Source organism: Dendrobates tinctorius, unplaced genomic scaffold (assembly GCF_039654945.1).
Source record: "Dendrobates tinctorius isolate UK_male_01 unplaced genomic scaffold, ASM3965494v1 ptg000157l, whole genome shotgun sequence".
Lineage (NCBI taxonomy): Eukaryota > Metazoa > Chordata > Amphibia > Anura > Dendrobatidae > Dendrobates > Dendrobates tinctorius.
In genome coordinates, this window is record NW_027361824.1 from 29,628 (window position 1) to 39,758 (window position 10,131).

Here is a 10,131-nt window from a genome sequence, read left to right on the forward strand (position 1 = left end):
AAATAATAAAAGCCCATCGTCCATGACGGTCAGATATGTGGGAGAATGAGCAGATTGTGTCTTAGACTGTTGCGTTGTCATTGGATCATTTATACCGGACGCATAGTCTGTATACAGTGGCATGTAAAAGTTTGTGCACTCATGGTCAATAGTTAAGCAACTTGAAGATGACACATTTCCTTTGTACTTTAGGCAAACATTTATATATTCATGTTTTGCATTTTAAAAATTACAAAAAGGAAAATGTGCTGATGCAAAAGTTTGTACACCCTGCATGGTTAATACCTGTCAGTGCCCCCTATTGTAAGCATCACAGCTTGTAAATGCGTTTTGTAGCCAGACAAGATTCAATTATTGTTAGCGATTTTCATCTATTTTTTCAGTTCTGTGAGATTCCTGGGGCGTCTTCCTTCCTCTGCTATTTCGAGGTTTTGCCACAGATTTTCAATCATGCTAAGATCAGGGGACTGTGAGGGCCATTGTGAAACCTTCAGCTTGTGCCTTCTGAGGTCGTCTATTGTGGATTGTGACGTGTGTTTAGGATCATTTGCCATGTGTAGCAGCTGTCCTCTTCCTCTTTTCACCTTCAGCTTTTTTACACATGGTGTTATGTTTGCATCAACAATTTGTTGAAATTTCATTGAATCCTTTCTTCCCTCTACCCATGAAATGTTCCAAGTGCCATTGGCTGCAACACAACCCCAAAGCATGGTTGACCCACCCCCATGCCTAATGGTTGGCAAGATATTTTTTTCTTGAAATTATGTGGCTTTAATCTCCACACAGACCTTTGATCATTCTGGCTCTAGAGTTCTATTTTAACCTCATCGATCGAAAGGACTTGGTTCCAAAATACATCAAACTTGTTTAGATGTTCTTTTGCATACTTCTGACTCTGAATTTTATTTTATGGTAGGATGCAGGAGAGGTTTTGATCTGATGACTCTTCCATGAAGGCCATATTTGTACAAGTGTCTCTCAACAGTAGAACAATGTACCAGAACTCCAGAGTCTGTTAAATCTTTCTAAAGGTCTTTTGCAGTCAAGCAGGGGTTCTCATGCCTCTCTAGTAATCCTACAAGAAGCGATTACTGAGATTTTGCTTGGTCTTCCAGACCTTATCTTGACCTCCACTGTTCCTGGTAACGGCCATTTCTTAATTACATTTCGAACTGCGGAAAGGGCAATGTGTAAACACTTTGCTCTCTTCTCATAGCCTTCTCCTGCTTTGTGGGCCTCCACCATTTTCATTTTCAGAGTGCTCGGCAGCGGCTTAGAAGATCCCATGGTTGCTGGTTTTTGGCACAAGGTTAGAGGAGGCTGGGTTTTTATAATGCTGGGAAATTTGCATCATCTGGCCATTCCTAATGATGATGGTGAGCAAATCATAGCCCTAACACGCTAATTAAGGTCTGAAATGATGGTCAGAATTTTCTGAACACACACCAACAAGGGTGCCCAAACTTTTGCATCAACCCATTTTCCTTGTTTGTAATTTTTAAAATCTAAAAGATGTGTGTGTATGTGTGTGTGTGTGTGTGTGTGTGTGTGTATATATATATATATATATATATATATATATATATATATATATATATATAATAACAACTGTGTGTGTATGTCATAGAATCGTAGAGTTGGAAGGGACCTCCTGGGCCATCTGGTCCAACCCCCTGCTCAAAGCAGGATTCACTAAATCATCCCAGTCAGATGTCTGTCCAGCCTCTGTTTGAAGACTTCCATTGAAGGAGAACTCACCACTTCTCGTGGCAGCTTGTTCCACTCATTGATCACTCTGTCAAAAAGTTTTTTTCTAATATCTAATCTGTGTCTCCTCCCATTCAGTTTCATCCCATTGCTTCTAGTCTTTCCTTGTGCAAATGAGAATAAAGTTGATCCTTCTACAATGTGACAGCCCTTTAGATATTTGTAGACAGCTATTGAGTCTCCTCTCAGTCTTCTCTTTTGCAAACTAAACATTCCCAAATCCTGCAACCTTTCCTCATAAGACAGGGTTTGCAGACCGGTCACCATTCTGGTCGCTCTTTTCTGAACTTGCTCCAGTTTGTTGATGTGCTTTTTTAAAATGTGGTGCCCAAAACTGGACACAATATTCCAGATGAGGTCTGACCAAAGAGGAGTAGAGGGAAATAATGACTTCACGTGATCTAGACTGTATGCTTCTGTTAATACATCCTAGAATTGCATTTGCCTTTTTTGCTGCTGCATCACACTGTTGACTCATATTCAGTCTGTGATCTATTAGTATACCCAAGTCTTTTTCACATGTGCTGTCACTTAGCCCTATTCCTCCCATTCTATATATGCTTTTTTCATTTTTATTGCCCAGATGTAGTACTTTGCATTTCTCCCTGTTAAAAACCATTCTGTTAGTTGCTGCCCACTGCTCCAGTTTATTTAAATCTTTTTGAATCCTCTCTCTCTCTCTTCTCTAGTATTAGCTATCCCTCCTAGCTTTGTGTCATCAGCAAATTTAATCAGTTTACCCTCAATTCCTTCATCTAAATCATTGATAAAGATGTTTAACAATACAGGGCCCAGGACAGAGCCCTGTGGTACCCCACTTGAGACATTCTTCCAACTGGATGTGCAGCCATTTACGACCACTCTTTGGGTCCGATCACTAAGCCAGTTATGAATCCACCTAACAGTTGCCTTGTCCATTCCATACTTAGTCATTTTTTCAATAAGGATTGTATGAGAGACTTTGTCAAATGCTTTGCTGAAGTCAAGATATACAATATCTACAGCATTTCCTTGATCCACCCAATCAGTGATTCCATCATAGAAGGAAATTAAGTTAGTCTGACATGACTTATTAGTTACAAACCCATGCTGACTCTGTTTAATCACTTCATTCTTATCCATTACTTACATACATGTTTAATTTGTTCAAAGATCTTTCCTGGTATAGAAGTCAGACTCACCGGCCTATAGTTGCCTGGGTCCACCTTCTTCCCCTTTTTTGAAGATAGGAACAACATTTGCTCTTCTCCAGTCTTCTGGGACTTCTCCTGTTATCCAAGAATTTTCAAAGATTATGGAGAGGGGTTCAAAAATTTCTTCTGCTATCTCCTTCAGTACTCTGGGGTGTAATTCATCTGGACCTGGAGACTTGAATTCATTTAGGTTAGCTAAGTGTTTCCTCACTATCTTTCTGTTTATAGATATCCTGGATTCTTCTATTCCCTTAATAGGACAGTGAAGAACAGTTGATGTTACATTTCCTTTCTGAGAGAAAACAGATGCAAAATAGGAATTTAAAAGTTCGGCCTTCTCAACATCCTGTCTTACCATTTCATCATTTTCATCCTGTAAAAATCCTATAGCATCTTTGACTTTTCTTTTACTTTTGACATATCCCCAAAATCCTTATTGCTTTTGACATCTCTTGCAAGCCTCAATTCATTGTCAGCTTTAGATAATCTGATTTGTGCCCTGCAGGTTCTGCAGACAGCATTATATTCTTTAGCTATGCCTCCCTCTTTCCATTTTATAAACATTTCTTTCTTCCTTTTTAGCATGTGCTTAAGTTCTGTGTTCATCCATCCTGGTTTCCTTAAATGCTTCCTATTCTTGCCTCTTTTTGGAATTGTTAACAATTGTGCTTTGAGAATTTCATTTTTCAAGATTTCCCATCCTTCCTGGACATTTTTGTCTTTAAGGATATCCAGCCATTGGATCCCTCCAATTCTCTTTCTGAAACCCTTAAAATCTGCCTTTCTGAAATCTAACCTTGACGTCTGCGTCTTCACAGGTCTTCCTCCTCTAATTATCCAAAATTCTAAAATAGCATGGTCGCTACCTCCTAGGGTCCCAGCCACTTTTACCTCCTCAACCATTTCCTCCCTGTTTATAAGGATTAGATCCAAGGTAGCAGTTCCCCTTGTTTTGTCCCCTACCTTTTGGAAGATAAAGTTGTCAGCAAGAGAGGATAAGAATTTCCTTGACCTGTTAGATTTGCCTGAGAGAGATTCCCAACAAATGTCTGGATAGTTGAAATCTCCCATGACAACTCTGTCATATTTTTTGGAGAACTTGGCCATTTGATGCATAAAGAGTTCATCCATATCTTCAGCTTGCACAGGCGGCCTGTAGTAAATGCCTACAATGGTGTCCTTTCCATTGTTCTGTCCTTGTATTCTTACCCAAACAGTTTCCACAGAACTCCCAGTCTCTGAAGCTTCAATCTCTGTGCAGATATACGCGTTTCTAACATACAATGCGACACCCCCTCCTCGTTTATCAAGTCTGTTTCTTGCTAATAAGTTGTATCCTTCTAGTCTTGTATTCCAATCATGTGTATCGTCCCACCAAGTTTCAGGGATTCCAATGACATCATATTTCTTTTCCTGTGTTAGTAGTTCCAATTCTCCTTGTTTGTTGCCCATGCTTTGTGCATTAGTATAGAAACATTTTAGTTTGTGATTGGTTTCTCTTTCTCCAATATTTTTATTAATTAGATTCTTTCGTCTTTGTTCTTCCTTTCCACTTCTAATAGCAGAGTTCTCAATAGCATTTGTCAGGTGTATGGCTTTTTCTGGTCTTTTGCTTCCCTTCCCATGTTGTTCTAGTTTAAAGCTCTCCTTACAAGTGTAGCAAGGTGACTTCCAAATACATGCTTTCCAGTCTTCGTAAGGTGCACCCCATCTCTAGCAAGTAGTCCATCGTATAAGTAGTTCACTCCGTGATCCAGAAATCCAAATCGTTGCTGACGGCACCATCGACGTAGCCAGTTGTTCACCTGCAGAATCTTATTCCACCTCCTTGTTCCATGGCCATCCACTGGGAGGATGGAAGAGAAGACCACCTGCGCTCCCAGTTCTTTCACTTTCTTGCCTAAGTCTTCAAAGTCTCTGCAGATGGTTTCCAGGTCGTTTCTTGCGGTGTCATTTGTCCCCACATGTAGTAGCAGGAATGGGTAGTCATCTGTAGGTCTGAAGAGTCCTGATATCCTGTCAGACACATCTTTAATTTTTGCACCTGGAAGACAGCACATTTCTCTTGTAGTTATATCCGGTCTGCAGATAGCGGCCTCTGTTCCTCTCAGCAGGGAATCCCCCATGACCACCACTCTCCGTTTCTTCTTCACAACATTTTTCTTTCTCCATCCAGGAGGACTCTGAAGGCGTACAAGGTTGCTGCTTGTTGGCAAAGTCTTATCCTGATGTATTTCTTCATTGTTTTCCTGCGTGAGAGCCTGGTACTGGTTTCTGAGCAGTATGGGTGCTGACTGCCTCCTGATCCTCCTGCTTCTCTGGGTCACATGTCTCCATTCCTCTGTTTCTTCAGGTGCACTTCGAATTTCTTCTCTTTCTGTAACATGAAGAGATAATTCTGCTCTGTCCAAGAACTCTTCACCTTCCTTAATGATCTTCAACGTAGCTAACCTCTCTTCGAGATTTTGCAACTTTTCCTCCAACAGGGTCACAAGCTGCATTTGTGGCAGGTGAAGTTTGGCTTTTCCACTGGTAAGTCTGTGAACATGTAGCAAGAAATGCAGCTCACCAAATGGCTCCTGGCCTCTTCCATCTTGAGATTTCTTAAAAACGATGAAAGATGAGCCAAAATGTCGGCGCACGGTTTTCCGATTTCTTCTTTTCAGCTGCAACTGCAAAAACCCAGTGATCGTTGAGCTCGCGGAGACTCTTCACTTATCCCAGAAGGCACTGGGAATATGCAAATGATCTCCTCAAGACTCTTCCCCTGGTGTGTGTGTATATATACATACATACAGGGCTTTTTCTAGGGAATTTTGCCAACAGGGCGAGCATCTAAAAAGCGCCCCCCCCCGAACATTAACATGCGGTATACTTTAGATAAACTTAGATAAACGTGTCTTACCTTTGCATCAATCCAATCCTCGAAGTCATCACCCCCCGATATTACACACAAAGACAGCAGGCTAAGCACCACAGTATCCTCAAAAAAATAAAATAAATACATCACTGCAGTAATAATATCCCTTAATTAGCCCCTATGGTAATAATATCCCCCATCCTGACCCCTGTGTGTCTCATTCCTGACTTCAGCCATATTTTCTCTCATCCTGCCCTCATGAGTATCCATTCTGCCCCCATATGATGTCCCGATCCTGCCCCGTCTACATCGTATCCATCCTGCCCCATGATCCTGCCCCCTGTGTCTCCCATCCTGCCCCCTGTGTCTCACATTCTGCCCTCTCCTGTGTCTCACTGTCACATTCTGCCCCCTCCTGTGTCTTAATTTCACATTCTGCCCCCATGTCTCACATTCTGCCCCCTCCTGTGTCTTACTGTCACATTCTGCCCCCTCCTGTGTCTCACTGTCATATTCTGCCCCCCCTCCTGTGTCTTACTGTCACATTCTGCCCCCTCCTGCGTCTCACTTTCACATTCTGCCCTCTCCTGTGTCCTACTTTCACATTCTGCCCCCTCCTGTGTCTCACTTTCACATTCTGCCCCCTCCTGCGTCTCATTTTCACATTCTGTCCCCTCCTGCGTCTCACTGTCACTTTCTGCCCCCTCCTGTGTCTCACTGTCACATTCTGCCCCCTCCTGTGTCTTACTGTCACATTCTGCCCCCTCCTGTGTCTCACTGTCACATTCTGCCCCCTCCTGTGTCTCACTGTCACATTCTGCCCCCTCCTGTGTCTCACTGTCACATTCTGCCCCCTCCTGTGGCTCACTGTCACATTCTGCCCCCTCCTGTGTCTTACTGTCACATTCTGCCCCCATGTCTCACATTCTGCCCCCCTCCTGTGTCTCACTGTCACATTCTGCCCCCATGTCTCACATTCTGCCCCCCTCGTGTCTTACGGTTGCATTCTGCCCCCATGTCTCACATTCTGCCCCCCTCCTGTGTCTCACTGTCACATTCTGCCCCCATGTCTCACATTCTGCCCCCCTCTTGTGTCTTACGGTTGCATTCTGCCCCCATGTCTCACATTCTGCCCCCCTCCTGTGTCTCACTGTCACATTCTGCCCCCCTCCTGTCTCACTGTCACATTTTGCCCCCTCCTGTGTCTCACTGTCACATTCTGCCCCCTCCTGTATCTTACTGTCGCATTCTGCCCCCATGTCTCACATTCTGCCCCCCTCCTGTGTCTCACTGTCACATTCTGCCCCCCTCCTGTCTCACTGTCACATTTTGCCCCCTCCTGTGTCTCACTGTCACATTCTGCCCCCTCCTGTATCTTACTGTCGCATTCTGCCCCCATGTCTCACATTCTGCCCCCCTCCTGTGTCTCACTGTCACATTCTGCCCCCCTCCTGTCTCACTGTCACATTCTGCCCCCTCCTGTGGCTCACTGTCACATTCTGCCCCCTCCTGTGTCTTACTGTCACATTCTGCCACCATGTCTCACATTCTGCCCCCTCCTGTGTCTCACTGTCACATTCTGCCCCCATGTCTCACATTCTGCCCCCCTCCTGTGTCTCACTGTCACATTCTGCCCCCTCCTGTGTCATTACTGTCACATTTTGCCCCCTCCTGTGTCATTACTGTCACATTCTGCCCCTCCTGTGTCTCACTGTCACATTCTGCCCCCATGTCTCGCATTCTGCCCCGTGCTGTGTCTTACTGTCACATTCTGCCCCCTGCTGTGTCTTACTGTCACATTCTGCCCCCTGCTGTGTCTTACTGTCACATTCTGCCCCCATGTCTTGCATTCTGCCCCAATGTCTCACTTTCTGCCCCCTCCTGTGTCTCACTGTCACATTCTGCCCCATCCTGTCTTACTGGCACATTCTGCCCCCATGTCTGCATTCTGCCCCCATCATGTCTTGCATTCTGCCCCCATCATGTCTTGCATTCTGCCCCCATCATGTCTTGCATTCTGCCCCCATCATGTCTTGCATTCTGCCCCCATCATGTCTTGCATTCTGCCCCCATCATGTCTTGCATTCTGCCCCCATCATGTCTTGCATTCTGCCCCCATCATGTCTCGCATTCTGCCCCCATCATGTCTCGCATTCTGCCCCCATCATGTCTCGCATTCTGCCCCCATCATGTCTCGCATTCTGCCCCCATCATGTCTCGCATTCTGCCCCCATCATGTCTCGCATTCTGCCCCCGAGTCTCCATTCTGCCAGGGAAACATATTGCCCCTTTCAATAATAAAATAAAAACTTTTTTCTTACCTGGCCTCGCTCCTGCGTTGAAGTTGGAGATGCAGCTGTGTCAAGCTGAGCTGAAAGGACCTGTGGTGACGTCATCGTCATGTGATCAGGGGGCGGAGCTGATCAATGGTGAAGGCCTGTGGTAATGATGACGTCACTACAGGTCCTTCAGCTCTTCTGTAGCTTTAGATGTCGGCCGCTGTGGCGGCTCTGCTGATGTGTGCGTTGCAGGCCCGGCCGCAGCGTACACTTGGGGCCCACCTGGCGCCCCATGACATGCAGCACTTGGGGCCCGATGACTGGAAGCACAGGAGCGGGGCCCCTGATCTGCGGGGCCCTCTTCTGTACTGCTGTTCATTGGGCCCCATACAGCAGTAAGGGCTGTCATGCCCTGATGGCGGCCCTGGGCAGGCGCCCCCTGGCTTGGGTGACGCCCCGGGCGATCGCACCCCCCGTCCCCCCCTAAAAACGGGCTGGTGTATGTATGTGTGTATATATATATATATATATATATATAAACGCTCCACACTCTCTGTGGACGGGGGTTACTCACTTTGCAGGTCTTGGAGGTAAACACTGGCACACGCGCATGGTTAAAGCGAGTCCATTCGGTTTATTTTCTCCATAAACCATTTCAGCATGAACAAAAGGCAAACAGTCTTACAGCAACACAGGCCAGGGCTCTATCTGCAGCCGCAGGAAGGCTTCTCCTTCTTTAGAACACAGACCACTCTAGTGTCCCACCTGGACACATGGAAGTCTGTCCACACTCAGATTCCCTCACACTCTCATAGCTACCCGCAACCCGGACCCAGGGCACTAAACGCCATATTACTGCTCATGTACACAAACAACAAAATACTCCGGGTTGCATCGCAGGGAGCATCCATCCATGTGACATACCTCCCATTAACCACGCGACCACCCGTCACATCACAATATGCATATATATATGTATAACTGTGTGTGTATGTATATATAATAATAATAAATGTTATTTCTATAGCGCTGACATATTCCGCAGCACTTTACATTTCAGAGGGGACTTGTACAGACAATAGATATTACAGCATAACAATAATCACATAGATCATAACAGACACTGTGATGGTGTGATATGTTATGTGGATGTCATTTTTTGTATATTCCTATTTTTAACAATTCCAGTTATTTTCATAGTGTTTTTCTTATTGCATTGTAAGTCTACAGCCTCACTGTATCTGTCTCTTGATGACCCCCTGTAGTGCATTAATCCCTAAGGCCTTTTGTTCTCCTCTGGGAGGCAACTTATTTGACTACCCCTGGACAAGGAAGGGGGTGGGGGGAAGAACGGCAGCTGGACAAGTTAGTTCCGGTAGAGACAAGATGGTGAAAAGGCTGCATTTCAGAGAGAAGGACCCATTTTTATCCTCTGGTGCTAGAGTGTTTTGGAATCTCGTTTCCCTGGACATTTTATCCTGATACTGGACTGCATTCTTATTTTGGACTATCTTATCCTTTGTGTGGTGTACTGAATATGGACCTTTTCGTATTTTTGCCTGAATAAAGGTCTTGGAATTGTTCACTCTTCGCTTGCTCTCTTGATTGTGTGATACCAGAGAAGGACCCCGTGACAACTGGTGACAGCAGTGGGATCAACAGAGCGTCACCCAATGGAGAACCACCCACAGAGTGAGTACAGAAATTGGACTGTATGCAGTTTACAGGAGAGAGCCAGAGACCTGGGCCTGAACTACCAGGGACTGACAAAAGAGGCCTTAATCGATCTACTGGTGGGCGCTAGCCCGGCTACCTCCTCCCAGATGTCTGAAGGACTAGCACTGGAGACAGGGATCCCCATCCAGAAAAGCCAGTGGTTGGTGTGGTATGAAGAAGAGACGGCGGTTCTGGGCCCCGGCGTCTCTCAGGAGTACAAGGAGGAGGCTGCCCGCCGGGCACAGCGGAGACAGGAAGCAATGGAGCTTGAAAAAGGGAGTAACGCAATGTGGAGTGTAACCCCCAACAATCCGGG